Source organism: Elephas maximus, chromosome X (assembly GCF_024166365.1).
Source record: "Elephas maximus indicus isolate mEleMax1 chromosome X, mEleMax1 primary haplotype, whole genome shotgun sequence".
NCBI classification, from domain to species: Eukaryota; Metazoa; Chordata; class Mammalia; order Proboscidea; family Elephantidae; genus Elephas; species Elephas maximus.
Genome location: NC_064846.1, coordinates 102,056,870 through 102,069,501, shown reverse-complemented (window position 1 = coordinate 102,069,501; position 12,632 = coordinate 102,056,870). Strand labels below are relative to the sequence as shown.

At 47.3% G+C, this 12,632-nt stretch overlaps 1 protein-coding gene across 6 annotated transcripts in view; it reads left to right on the top strand.

The window, feature by feature from the left end:
* STARD8 (StAR related lipid transfer domain containing 8) overlaps positions 1-12,632 on the top strand; it is a 110,026-nt gene that overhangs the window by 78,206 nt on the left and 19,188 nt on the right. Inside the window, exon 1 of one of the 6 annotated variants that reach the window (XM_049872351.1) lies at positions 2,729-8,350. The exons of the other annotated variants lie outside the window; for them this stretch is intronic. The gene's annotated coding sequence lies outside the window, so the exon portion shown is untranslated. Of the gene's footprint in view, positions 1-2,728; positions 8,351-12,632 lie in introns of those variants that run through there. 6 annotated transcript variants of the gene reach the window in all.

Here is a 12,632-nt window from a genome sequence, read left to right as displayed (position 1 = left end):
CAGGGGAGGAGGCTGAGGATTCCCTGCCCTTTATCTGGGCTGGCCAATGACTGGCCTGGCTTGAGGTGTAAGATAAGTACCTGCAGCCAGCCTTTATGTTCTAAGTTGACATCAAGTCAGGCTGGGACAGGGGCAGGGATCTTGTAGAAAGAGCTTGGCCCAAAACATCTGGCCTGAGCAGCCCCCACTCTGGCAGGACCTTCTAAATAGGGAAAACAAAGAAGGAAGTATGGAGCAGAAGTAAAACTTTAGCTGTGCACTGGGTGCATGGGGTAGGAGAGTGTCGTGGTTGAGAGTGAGGGCTCTGATGTACACGGGACTGCCTGACTTTGGGCAAATTACTTAACCTCTCTGAGTCTCCATTTTATCAGCTATAAAATGGAGAAATGTACCTATCTCATGGGGTTGTCGAGTATTAAATCCAATAACATAAACAGAATTCTAGCCGTTATTGTTGTTGTTCAGTAGTTCTTTTTGCAACCTTGTCACTTTGTTTTTTTTACTGTCCTGGGAATCTGCAGTGCTCAAACTTGCCACCTCCTGGGCATTAGCTTTGGACTCTCACACCTGGAATGCTTCCTGTGATTTCAGGTCCCACCTCCAGAAGGCTGTCCTGATCATGCCCACCTATAGGGCTCACTCTGTTTGGCCTCCTTTTGTGGTATTTATGGTACTGCGATAATGATATCACCAGTAATAATAGTGAGTCCTTCAAAGTGCTTGACACATTTTAACTTATTTTTAACCCCCATGATAATTCTGTAAGGTAAGTACTGCTATTGTCATCCCCATTTTATATACAGAGAAACTGAGGCAAAAAAGGCTAAATGAAGAACTTGCCCAAGGTCACAAAGCTAGGGAGTGGTGGAGCTGGGACTGGAATCCAGGCATCCTGACTCTACTGCCTGTACTCTTAACCACTGTATCATGCCTCTTTCTCTCCCAAATGTCTGTGAGGCAAGAGCTGAGGTTTGGGTCTCCCTTTTGCCCTGATTGCTCATCACATCCACCACACTCATCATTCCTGGGGAGACAACACCCAGGTCCTTGGCTGCGTGTTGTGCCCCACCCCCGTCACCAAGGTGGACGGATGGATAGGGGTGGGTATTGATGCTGTAAAGCAGAGCTACTTTGGGGTGAGGGGAAAGCATGCAGGAGGGCGTTGGCCGGGAGGGGAGGGCTGGAGGGGTAGAGGGGTGGGAAGTCATTCTGACATTAGCACCAGGCCTGCCCGGTCAGCACCTTCCAGCACTGGGGGTTGGAGAGCAAGGTGCTCGGTGGCATCAGGGAAGAAGAGTTATTTTAATGAACTGCCTTGACAACCAGGTTGTGCTCTTTAGAAGGTGTGAGTGGCTAGGGGCAGGTGGGAGGCTGGCTGATTTACACTTGTGACTCCTCCAGTTGGTGAGACCCTTGCTGGAATTGGGTGTGGGAGAGTTTTTGTCTAGAAGGTCTAAACACCTTCCCCCAGTGTTCCATCCTCTGGGCCCTTGGGGGCTGCTAGGCCTCCTTCCCTCAGGCGATACCAGCTGCCAGCTGTATTGCTTTGGAGCTCATTCTCCAGCCTGTTCTCTTGCCTCTAGAAAAAGCTTCAGGGGATGCTTCAAAGAACAGTTTGTCTTGGCCTCTGGCAATAGTTTGGCCAAGTTCTCCAGAATAGTTCAGCTTTTGTTAGGCTTTCAGACTTTGGTGCCTAGCACAGGGCCTGACACCAAGGGGGAGTGGATTTGGAGGGGAGCCCCAAGGGAACCTGAAATGAGAACAGATCATCAGGAGTACTATGGGTGTTTATGACCCCACCTATAGTTCAGTACAAGCTACTTGACCTTTCATGGTCTCAGTTTCCCCATTTGTACAATAGGTATTGTCTGTTTTGGACAGATTTGTTGAGATGACCAAATGAGATGTGGGATGATAAGTGCTTTCTCCACTGATGGGAAGTGATTTTGGGCTAAGGGTTTGAACTGCAAAAACCCCGATAGGTGTTTTTTGTGTCTGCTATGTGCCAGGCCCTGGCTTAGGAAATTTCTCCTCTTTAGTGAGAAGGCATTATAACTTGATGGCTCTGACACTGGAGCCAGGCTGCCTGGATTTGTGTCTTGGCCTGCTACTTCTTAGCTACGTGACCTTGGGCAAATTGCTTAATAACTCTGGGCCTCAGCCTCCTTGTCTGTAAAATAGTGATATTATAGCATTCATCTCACAGGGTTTTTGTGAAGACTCAATAATATAATCCATATATAAAGTTCCTAAAGTAATGCCTGATTAATAATAATGACTCAGTATGCTTTGGTTATTATCATTATCTTATTTTATACTCACAAAAACCTCCTGGTGTAGGAATTATGATTATATCCCTATTTTACAGATGAGGGAACTGATGCACAGAGAAGTTAAGTAACTTACCCACTATAATCTATGAAAGGACCTTGGCCCATTGCCTGGAGTATAGTAAGTGCTCAATAACTATTAGTATCTACTATTAATCATTATTATTAATAATTGCATTCAGTATCATAAATATTGTTATCAATAATGAGCACAGCTGATAGTAGACAAGAACTATTTTAGGTGAAGGGAAAGACAGCACACAATATAGGAGAGGTCAGCACAACCGGACTAAACCAAAAGCAAAGAAGCTTCCTGAATAAACTGAGCCCTTTGAAGACCAGCATAGGCATAGCGGGGGGGGTGGGGGGTTGGAAACCATGGTTTCAGGGGACATCTAGGTCAATTGGCATAATAAAATCTATTAAGAAAACATTCTGCATCCCACTTTGGAGAGTGGGGTCTTAAATGCTAACAAGCAGCCATCTAAGATGCATCAATTGGTCTCAACCCACCTGGAGCAAAGGAGAATGAAGAACACCAAGAACACAAGGTAATTATGATCCCAAGAGACAGAAAGGGCCACATAAATCAGAGACTACATCAGCCTGAGACCAGAAGAACTAGATGATGCCTGGCTACTGTCAACGACCACCCTGACAGGGAACACAATGGAGAGCCCCCGAAGGAGCAGGAGAAAAGTGCGGAGCAGAACTCAAATTCACGTAAAGAGACCAAACTTAATGGTCTGACTGAGGCTAGAAGGACCCCGGAGGTCATGGTCCCCAGACCTTCTGTTAGCCCAAGACAGGAACCATCCCAAAGCCAACTCTTCAGACAGGGATTGGACTGGACTATAGGATAGAGAATGATACTGGTGAAGAGTGAGCTTCTTGGCTCAAGTAGACACATGAGACTATGTGGGCAGCTCCTGTCTGGAGGGGAGATGAGAAGGCAGAGGGGGTCAGAAGCTGGCTGAATGGGCATGAAAATAGAGATGGACGGAAGGGAGTGTGCTGCCTCACTAGGGAGAGAGCAACTAGGAGTATATAGCAAGGTGTATATAAATTTTTGTATGAGAGACTGACTTGATTTGTAAACTTTCACTTAAAGTGCAATAAAAATTAAATAGATAAATAAATAATGAGCACAGCTATGGCTAATAAGTAGAAGAGCCATAACTAAGACCCATGTCTTTAGATTGCTAGCCCATTACTCTTTCTACTATATTCTACAACCTCTCTGCCTCTAGGTCTTACACAGTTGTTAGGCCACCATTTTGGGTTCTCCTTCCCTTGGCTTCACCATGACCTGAGCATGCATGTTCCCCTTAAGGCTCCAGGTCTCTGCTCTCTCCTGTGTGGTCAGCATCAGAGCCCCCCTTTTGGTTCCTTGCCAGGAAAGGGGTTGTGTCTGCTTGCCTCCCGCGGGAAAACAGGCTAGGCCTCCCAGACTGCTTCTCTGAGGCCCATTTCCTTTCTATTAGAGACAGTTTTCTCTGGATTTTAGGGTGGGACAAGCACCTTCAAGGCATTTCCTGCCCAGAAGTTTGTATTTCTCCTCAACAAAAGAAAAGGGAAGTAGGCACAGAAGTGGGACATAGAGGTGGTGGCTCAGGGTCAAGACAGGTGAGTGCTAAGCTTTTACAGGCAGAGGGAAGCTGGAGGTGGCATGTGCCCCTTCCCTTAGGTGAGCTTGAGTCCCCTCAGATGAGCTTGAGATAGCAGAGCTAAGTGCTCTATGAGGCCGGAATACCTCCACCATCAGGTCAGGTTCATTTTCCGTTCTCACACCTCTGGGCCTTATGGTTTCAGCCCTAGGGCAAGGTTAACTGCTATTCAGTGAGCTGTCACTGAATTGAAGGTATGTGCTCAGTTCTGTGTCCTATGCTTTTGTGATACCAGAGGAGAGGGTGGAATCAGAGGCCTACTTCCCGAAAGTGTACTGTTTATTTGGGAAGCAGGACTTCCTGTCTGTGTGTTACCAGAACATTTAGCAGCCCTTGCCACGCTGCACTGGGAACACTGAGACCAATGGGACCCAGTCCCTGCCTTCAAGGAACTCCTAAGTTGAATGGGGGAGACAGACTCATGTGCTACAGAGAAGGTAATGAGAATGTGTAGGGGATCATTTAACATAACTGAGCCATTGAGTAGGAAGTCAGAGAAGATCTCACAGGAAGGGATGTTTGACCTATATCTTGATGAATAAACAGGAGTTTGGAGCTTCAAGTCAAGCCAGGTCTAGAACTTGGAGAGCCTTGAATGCCAGGTAGAGAGGAGTCTGATATCTGCCCTGCGCTTTGGGCAGTGGGGAACCCATTAGGTTGCAGAGTAGGAAAACAGTAGTCAGGTTAGAGCTGGGTGCTTAGAAGAAGAAGCTGGCAGGATGGGCTGTTGAAAGGAGAGACTGGAGACTGAGAACTTGGAGAGTTGAAGTAATCCAAGCATGAGAACCTGGAGCATGGTTGGGTATGGCAGTTGACTGTTTGATGGAAAAGTTGACAGAACTCGATGACTAAATACTTGTGGAGAGAGAGGACAGATAAGAATGACGAGGTTTAAGCCTAGGTGTCTGGGGTCTTTGGAAGCAGGAACATCAGGGGAGTTTGTGGGGTAAGATGGGTTTGGTTTTGGTCCCCCCCAGGACCTCCATTTGGCTCTCTCATCAGGGAATGTGAAGGAGCACAGCTCTGTCTATAGAATCAGCCACTGCCATATCCGTACCTCTGCTCTTGGTTTAGATTTTTGGGGAGTGGCCACTATAAGATGGGGAAACTGAGGCTCAGACAGAGGTAGTGGTGTGCCCAAGGTCACCAAACCAGTTCCTGGTGGATCTAAGGCCAGAATGCAATTCTCCTGACCTTCAATTCACCCATACCGCAGTAGAGAGCAGTTACCACTGGTCTAACATCTGCCCTAGACTGGTTTGGCTGGCATCTCTTGCCTCCAGGCTGGGAAATGGAGGCGATGGGATAACACGTAGCTTATTAAAACACCTGTCTTCCTCTGTTACCAAGACCTTATCAGAGCACCTGGGAGTGGTTTGGGGGCAGGAGTCCCTGGGGGCAAGAAAGCTAATGGAGGGATTGTGGCAGAGCAGGTAGCGACTTTGACCTTGCTGTCACAGGGAAGCCCTAGGCAGGGCAGGAATGTCAGCTGTCTTTGCCTCGGCCCTGTTGTATCATAGTTTCAATTTCCAGGGGTCCAGCCTGAGAAACTGCAGGCTGGGCCGGCACTGGACCCAAATTCTTGAGCAGCCCCAGCAGGCCATAGGTCAGGTTTAGCCACCAGGCCTTCACGACTCTCCCTTACTTCTCCGCACACACAGGAGCTCAGGCTGGTAGTGGCATTCTTGCTTAACTTCCCTATTTACAAAAACTCCCAACTGGAACTGACGCCTCCCCACAGCTGACCCTGCAGATGTCCACAGTGTCCAAAAACAAGGAACCTCCATTGATTTTTCTTCTCACCTCTTAGGATATCACCAAGGTGGAGGGTGGCTACCTGGAGGTGTCTGAGGCCCCCAGATAAGGTGGAGGCTGACCCTCATGATCTCACACTTCAAATCTGGTATCAATCTTTCTTTCACTAGAATTTGCAAGGCACCAGGACAGGGATTTTGCATACATTCTGTGAGGGAATCCTTATAGTAATCCTGTGAGCTAGGGATTATCAACCTTACTTTATGGCTGAGGAAACGGAGACTTCAAGAGGTGAAGGACTGACCTGAGATCACTCAGAAAGCAAGAGGTCCAGCTCTGTCTCACATGGCCAATTCATGCTGACTCTGCTTGATGTCCGTTGTGGAGGGAAACAGCCCATACCAAACATCTATTGGTGCTCTGGGTTCCAGGACCCTGTGTGCAGCTCTGGGTTGCATGTAGATAGGCACTCCTGGAGGGTATGTGACAGACCTCTGTTGCCATAACAAGCTTTTGAGCTGCCAAGGGCCTTGGAGCCACAATGCCATCTTTTCCATTGGCCTTTATCCCACCTGGCTTCCTAGCTTCCTTAATGCCAGGCTGACTGACTTCACTTGGGCAAAGTGAGGGTAAGGGCAGGGATGGTCCCTCCAGCCCAGCCAAGGAGCTATTCCTCTGCCGGTGTCTTCTGACCTCCTCACTTCCCTGAACCAGAAAATGGTAACTTGGAAGTTGGGATCCTGAAAGGATCTGGGAACTGGGTTTTGGTGGTTTAAGCCAAAAGGTGTACAGCCTATTGCTCCTGATGTCCTGTGTCTGCCACTGGTGTGGGTCACTTTCTGCCCCCCCCCCCACCTCCAGAGTCTGTCTTGGGTCATTCTGGCATGGCTGTCCAGTTTAGTTCAGAGTGGGTATGAAAGGTGCTCAGTAGGGAAGGTCTGTGATGACAAAGACAAGGTGCCTCTTTGCCCCTCCTTACCCACATTAACACTTGCTAGGGCATGGTCAAACTATGGTGCTCTCCTTCTTGGTGCCAGTAACAGAGCCATGGCCTAAGGACTTGTAGGCCAAGGAATGGCATATCTGTGTGTGTCTGCATGTGAGATCTGTTATGTACTTACTTCACAAAGGACTTTTACCCCCGCATCCCAAGTTGTGACAACCAAAATGTTTCCAGACATTGTCAAATGTCTCCTGGGGTCAAAATTATCCCTGGTTGAGACCACTGTGGTAGAGATGAGAAGCTTTCCTCTGTGACTGTGGAGTGGATGTGAAGTGTTGAGGAGAGGGACATGTTAGAGGGTAGAGCCACATATATGAGCCTCCTGCTGGCCAGCAAGAAGATTCAGTGGCTTGATTTTCTTGTCATCCATTCCCATGGTACTACATCTTCCTGAGCTGACTTGGACCATTTGCCTTGGTGGTACTTCAGTTGTGACGAGGAAACTCCAAATGTTGCTTGAATGAGCTCAGGAGGTTTGCATCCAGCTGTAGATCCGGTGGAGACAGAGGCTAGCTTCTGAACAGGTGCAGCAGAGGCCATGAGTTCTGCCTGGCAACCTAACTAGCCAGCGGCCAGCGAGTATCTCACGCTGCCAAAATAGGCTGGCTGAAATATAGCGTCCTTGCTGTGATGCCCCTCCTGTGAGGTTTAGAATGTGGGATGAGAGCTATTTTGGTCTTTTCTCCCTCCCTCTCTGCCCCTCCCTGCCCTACAAGAATCTAGTTAGAGTTGTGATTCTAGCTAAGAGCAGCAGGGGCAGGGACAAGGCAACGTGTGTACCAGCTTCCCTGGTGGACAGGGTATTGCAGGCTGAATATCTGCTCCAAGGTCAGGAAGGGAAGCCTGGGCAGCCTTGGAATCCCTAACAGCTTTTAGTACAGGCCCTTGAGAAGGCCCCTATCCCTCTGTCTCCCAGAGAAAGAGAGTGGCATAGCCAGTCAGTCACTTGTTGCAGCACCTCTGCCAGGGTCACTGCCAACCCAGAGTGCATCTTTGTGCACAGTAGAATAAAGCACCACCTCTAAGGGATATAACCCTGTGCCAGGGTTTACAGCTGGGTGGGCAAGCTTCTATTGGCCTAGGCCCCTTAGTATATCCTTAAGGGAAGGTAGAAGGAGCTGGTCATAAGCAGTTGAGCCCAAGTGCTGAGAATGGTAGTTTCTGAGATATAAGCCCCCTGTCAAGTCAAAAAGATAGCATCTCTTCCTTAAGAGGGGGTTCTCCTTGGGAGCTGGGGGTGGGGGAGATAGGCAAAAGAAATGGGCCTTACATCAGTCAACAGAAATTATTTGAGAAGCTATTTATCAGGCCTGGCACTGTCTCAGCTGCAGTGGCAGGGCCCGGAGTGGCCTCTGTTTGCTTCTTGTCCCCACCTTGGGGTGCCAGCGTGGCCTCACAGAGCTGCCTTGGAAACTTGGGTCATCACAGACAGTGATACCCTAAGGCTTTCTCCACCCCTCAGGATGCTGGCTTTTCCTCCTTAGCTCACTGAAGGATGGGAAGGACCATGCTGATACCAGACCCCACATGGGAGACACCCGTCCTATGGTGAGGGTCATGGAGGAGATGCCTTTCCAAACAAGAAGCTAAGAAAGGTAAAGGAGACCAACACATTTGTTGAAAGTTGTCTATGGAGCAAGTCAGCTGTTTGAATAAATTATCTTCACAAACACCTGCAGACTTGCCCTCCCTACCCCCATCGTATGCCTTCATGTTAATGCTCATTGATCACTTCTGTTCATGAACTCAGGCCTAGAGGGAACATGGGCCAGTGATTAGAACAGGCCTGAGTCTGAACTCCTGTTAGAATTCTCCGAGGAGGGACCTCTATAAGCAAACACCTGTGGCTTTTTAGCTGGCCATGTATGTTGAGAACAGTGGTTCACTATCTAAGCTATACTTTAGAAACACCTGGAGACCTCTCAAAAACAAACAAAAACTAACCCTATCCCCCAAAATTCTAATTTAATTAGTCGTGGCTGGAGCCTAGGTCCTGGCATTTTTAAAAGCTCCCAAGTAGATTCTAATTGCACCCAGAGTTGAGCACCACAGGCTTAGGGAGAGATTAGGGAGAAATGGGATACCCAAGAGCTCCAGCAGTAACAAAGGACACTTTCATCTAGGTCTCTGTGATATCCATCTATTGTTTGTCTTGGGCCCTGTGCCTTGCCGGGTCCCCAGGCCTGAGCTGGTCTTTTGGCTGGAAGGTAACAGGTTGAAACTTGGGCCGGGGCAGATCTCCCACACCCTACCGAATGACCGCAAGGCACAAGGATTTGAGTTCCCCAACAGTGGTGTGAAGAGTGGGTATGCAGCCTGGGAGAGGGCCTGGGGAACCTGGCTGGGTAGAAGGCCTTAACTCCTGCAGACTGGTTTCTTCCCCATTGCCATCTCTCTTCCTCCTAGTACTCTTTTCTCACCTCTTTATAACCACGACACAGCCTGAGCCTTAAAGACGATGTGAGTACACAGTTCAACTAGTCTTAACAAAAAAAGCCCTCTCTACACAACGAACTAGGTGATAGAACAGAAGCACTAAACATGACATTAGCCAATTAACTGGGATCTACCATGAAACCATAATCCTAAACCTCCAAAGAAACCAAATCCCATGAGGTTCGGCAACTGCTCTTTTTGTTATTGTTGTTGTAGTAAAGGTATCTATCACACAGCTTTTCACAATTCAACTTTTTACAGGTGTACAACTTATTGATGGCAATTATATTAATCAGCTGTGCAATGCTACCCTTAATGCAATTTTTTCATGACCGTAAGCTGAAACGCAGCACTTTGTAAGCGATAGCCCCCCTTTCCCTCCTCTTTCCTACCCCTGATAACCACTAATAAACTTTGGTTTCTATACATTTGTCTGTTCTTGTCTTTTTTATATAAGTGAAGTCATATAAAATACGTCCTTTTGTGATTGACTTACTTCACTCAGCGCAATGTCTTCAAGCTCCATCTGTGTTGTAGCACTTATCAAGACTTCATTTCTCTTTCTAGCTGAGTAGTAGTCCATTGTATGCATGTACCACATTTTGTTTATCCATTGATCTGTTGATGGGCATTTAGGTTATTCCCACCTTTCATCTATTGCGAATAATGCTGCAATGAACATTGGTGTACATATGTCTGTTTGTGTCACTGCTTTCAAGTCCAGGGTCTTAAAAGCTTGCAAGCAGCCATCCAAGGCACAAGAATTGGTCTCCAGTTGCCTGGAGCAACAGAGGAAGAAGGAGAGTCAAAAATAGGAGGAGGAAATGGAATGTGTGGCTAATTGCCTCCAAGAACAACCGCCTCCTTTGCCATAAGACCAGAAGAGCTGGATTGTGCATGGCTACCATTACTTAATGTTTTGATCAAAGATTCTATAGAAGAATCCTGATCAAAAGGGAGAAAATGTAGAACAGAATTTCAAAATCTCATGGAATCCAGAATTTCTAGAGCCATGGAGGCTGGACGATCCCCCAAAACTATTTCCCTGAGATATCATTAAAACTTAAACCAAAAATATCCCCTGAAATCTTCTCAAAACCAAACAATAATTTAGCTTAACTAGTAAAGAATGTCTGCCTTGAGCATTGTGCTCTTTTAAGAACTGTATATATGAGATTGAATTGACAACAGCAACTTCAAAGTTTAGATAGGAAGCTTAGGGGGCAGTAAGTTTATGTTAATGGGAAGAAACAACTCAAAAAAGGAGGGTGAGAATGGTTGCACAACTTGAAGAATGCAATCAATGTCACTGAATTGTACATGTAGAAATTGTCGAGTATTTTATTAAATAACAAATTATTTAATAAAAAGCCCTTTCTAATTTTAACTTTCATATGGCCATTTTCAAAACTACAAAAAAGCCCGATCTAATCCGTACACTAACCTGGGAGGTAGGCAGGAAAGTTGTTAATCCCCGCTGTACAGATTTGGAAACCAAGGCTCAGAAAATGAAGCAAGTTCCCTAAGCAAGAAGGGGAGCCGACTTGATTGCAGAAAGCTTTTTCTCCAACTTAGTTATCACCATTGGTCATTCTTGGTATGTGGCCTACATATACGTAGGATCAGATATTGTCATTGATGTCCGAAACTATCCACTGCTGCTCAGCCATTCCTGCGTTGAGACTCCCTCCAGGAGACCTGTGGGTCTGGCCCTGAGGCCTGATTTGACTCTGGAGCTTTCTAATGTGCCTGTTCCCTGACTCTTTTTTTTTTTTTAATTTTTATTGTGCTTTAAGTGAAAGTTTACGAATCAAGTCAGTCTCTCATACAAAAATTTATATACACCTTGCTATATACTCTTAGTTGCTCTCTCCCTAGTGAGACAGCATACTCCTCTCCACTCTCTATTTTTGTGTCCATTCATCCAGCTTCTGACCCCCTCTGCCCTCTCATCTCCCCTCCAGACAGGAGATGCCCATATAGTCTCATGTGTCTACTTGATCCAAGAAGCTCACTCTTCACCAGTATCTTTTTCTATCCCATAGTCCAGTCCAATCCCTGTCTGAAGAGTTGGCTTTGGAAATGGCTCCTGTCTTGGGCTAACAGAAGGTCTGGGACCCTGACCTCCGGGGTCCTTCTAGTCTCAGTCAGACCATTAAGTCTGGTCTTTTTACCAGAATTTGGGGTCAGGATCCCACTGCTCTCCTGCTCCCTCAGGGGTTCTCTGTTGTGTTCCCTGTCAGGGCAGTCATTGGTTGTAGCCAGGTACCATCTATCTCTCCTGGTCTCAGGCTGATGTAGTCTCTGGTTTATGTGGCCCTTTCTGTCTCTTGGGCTCGTAATTACCTTGTGTCTTTGGTGTTCTTCATTCTCCTTTGTTCAGGTGGGTTGAGACCAATTGATGCATCTTAGATGCTCACTTGCTAGCGTTTAAGACCCCAGACGCCACTCTCCAAAGTTCTCCGCTGACTCTTACGGCTCATATCAGCTGGGTCTCTCCCCAGAGAGATTGTCTGGGCTTAAATTTCAGTAGAATACAGCTTGTGCCTATTGGGTGATGTTCCTGACCTGTCCTGGCACATCACCCTAGCCTTGGCCAAGCCTGCAGAATACAGGTTGAAATCACTGACAGCTATGCCCTGGGATCTGCACATCTGGACACAGGCGGGCCAGAGGCCACAGACATTCCTACATCAGTCGCCTTGGCCTGCCTGGCGTCACTCTCCCGGCTGAGCGTGTGAGCCAATCCTTAGTCCAGCTATTCAGGCCCCAGCCCCAGGCGAATTGATTCTACTGAGGCTGAGGTTGTCACTGTTGACCCCAGCTTGGGCAGGCTGGGATGGGTGGGAGGAACGAAGGCAAAGCACCTTAGCTCAGCCCTTAATCACCATGACAGAGGTCTCTGACTGTTCCATCTGGAAGCATTGGGGCCTCCCAGCCTTCTATGAGGTGGTATATTGTTGGGAGGCAATGTCCCTGACATCCTGTTCTGTAATAACCCATTACATTCTCTAGATTCCTGCTAGGGAGGGCTGCTTGGCAATTTAGTCAGTAACCTTGTCTTCAAACTCCTTTGCTTTGTCCTTTGGAGATATTTCACACCAAAAAAAAAAAAAAAACCAAATCCACTGCCGTAGAGTGGATTCTGACTCATAGCGACCCTATAGGACAGAGTAGAACTGCCTGATAGAGTTTCCAAGGAATGCCTGGTGGATTCAAACTACCGACCTCTTGGTTAGCAGCCATAGCACTTAACCACTACACCACCAGGATTTCTGGAGATATTGCAGCCTCTTTAAAATTTCTGCCTCCTGGCCCCACTTCCCTGAGACATTTGGCTCCAATTTTGACAGTGGCATGGGGACAGCCATTGTCCAGACCCAGAAGGGAACACTAGCCTGGCCTCTTTCTCCAGTTTTCTCTTTTTCCTAGGGACCCTGC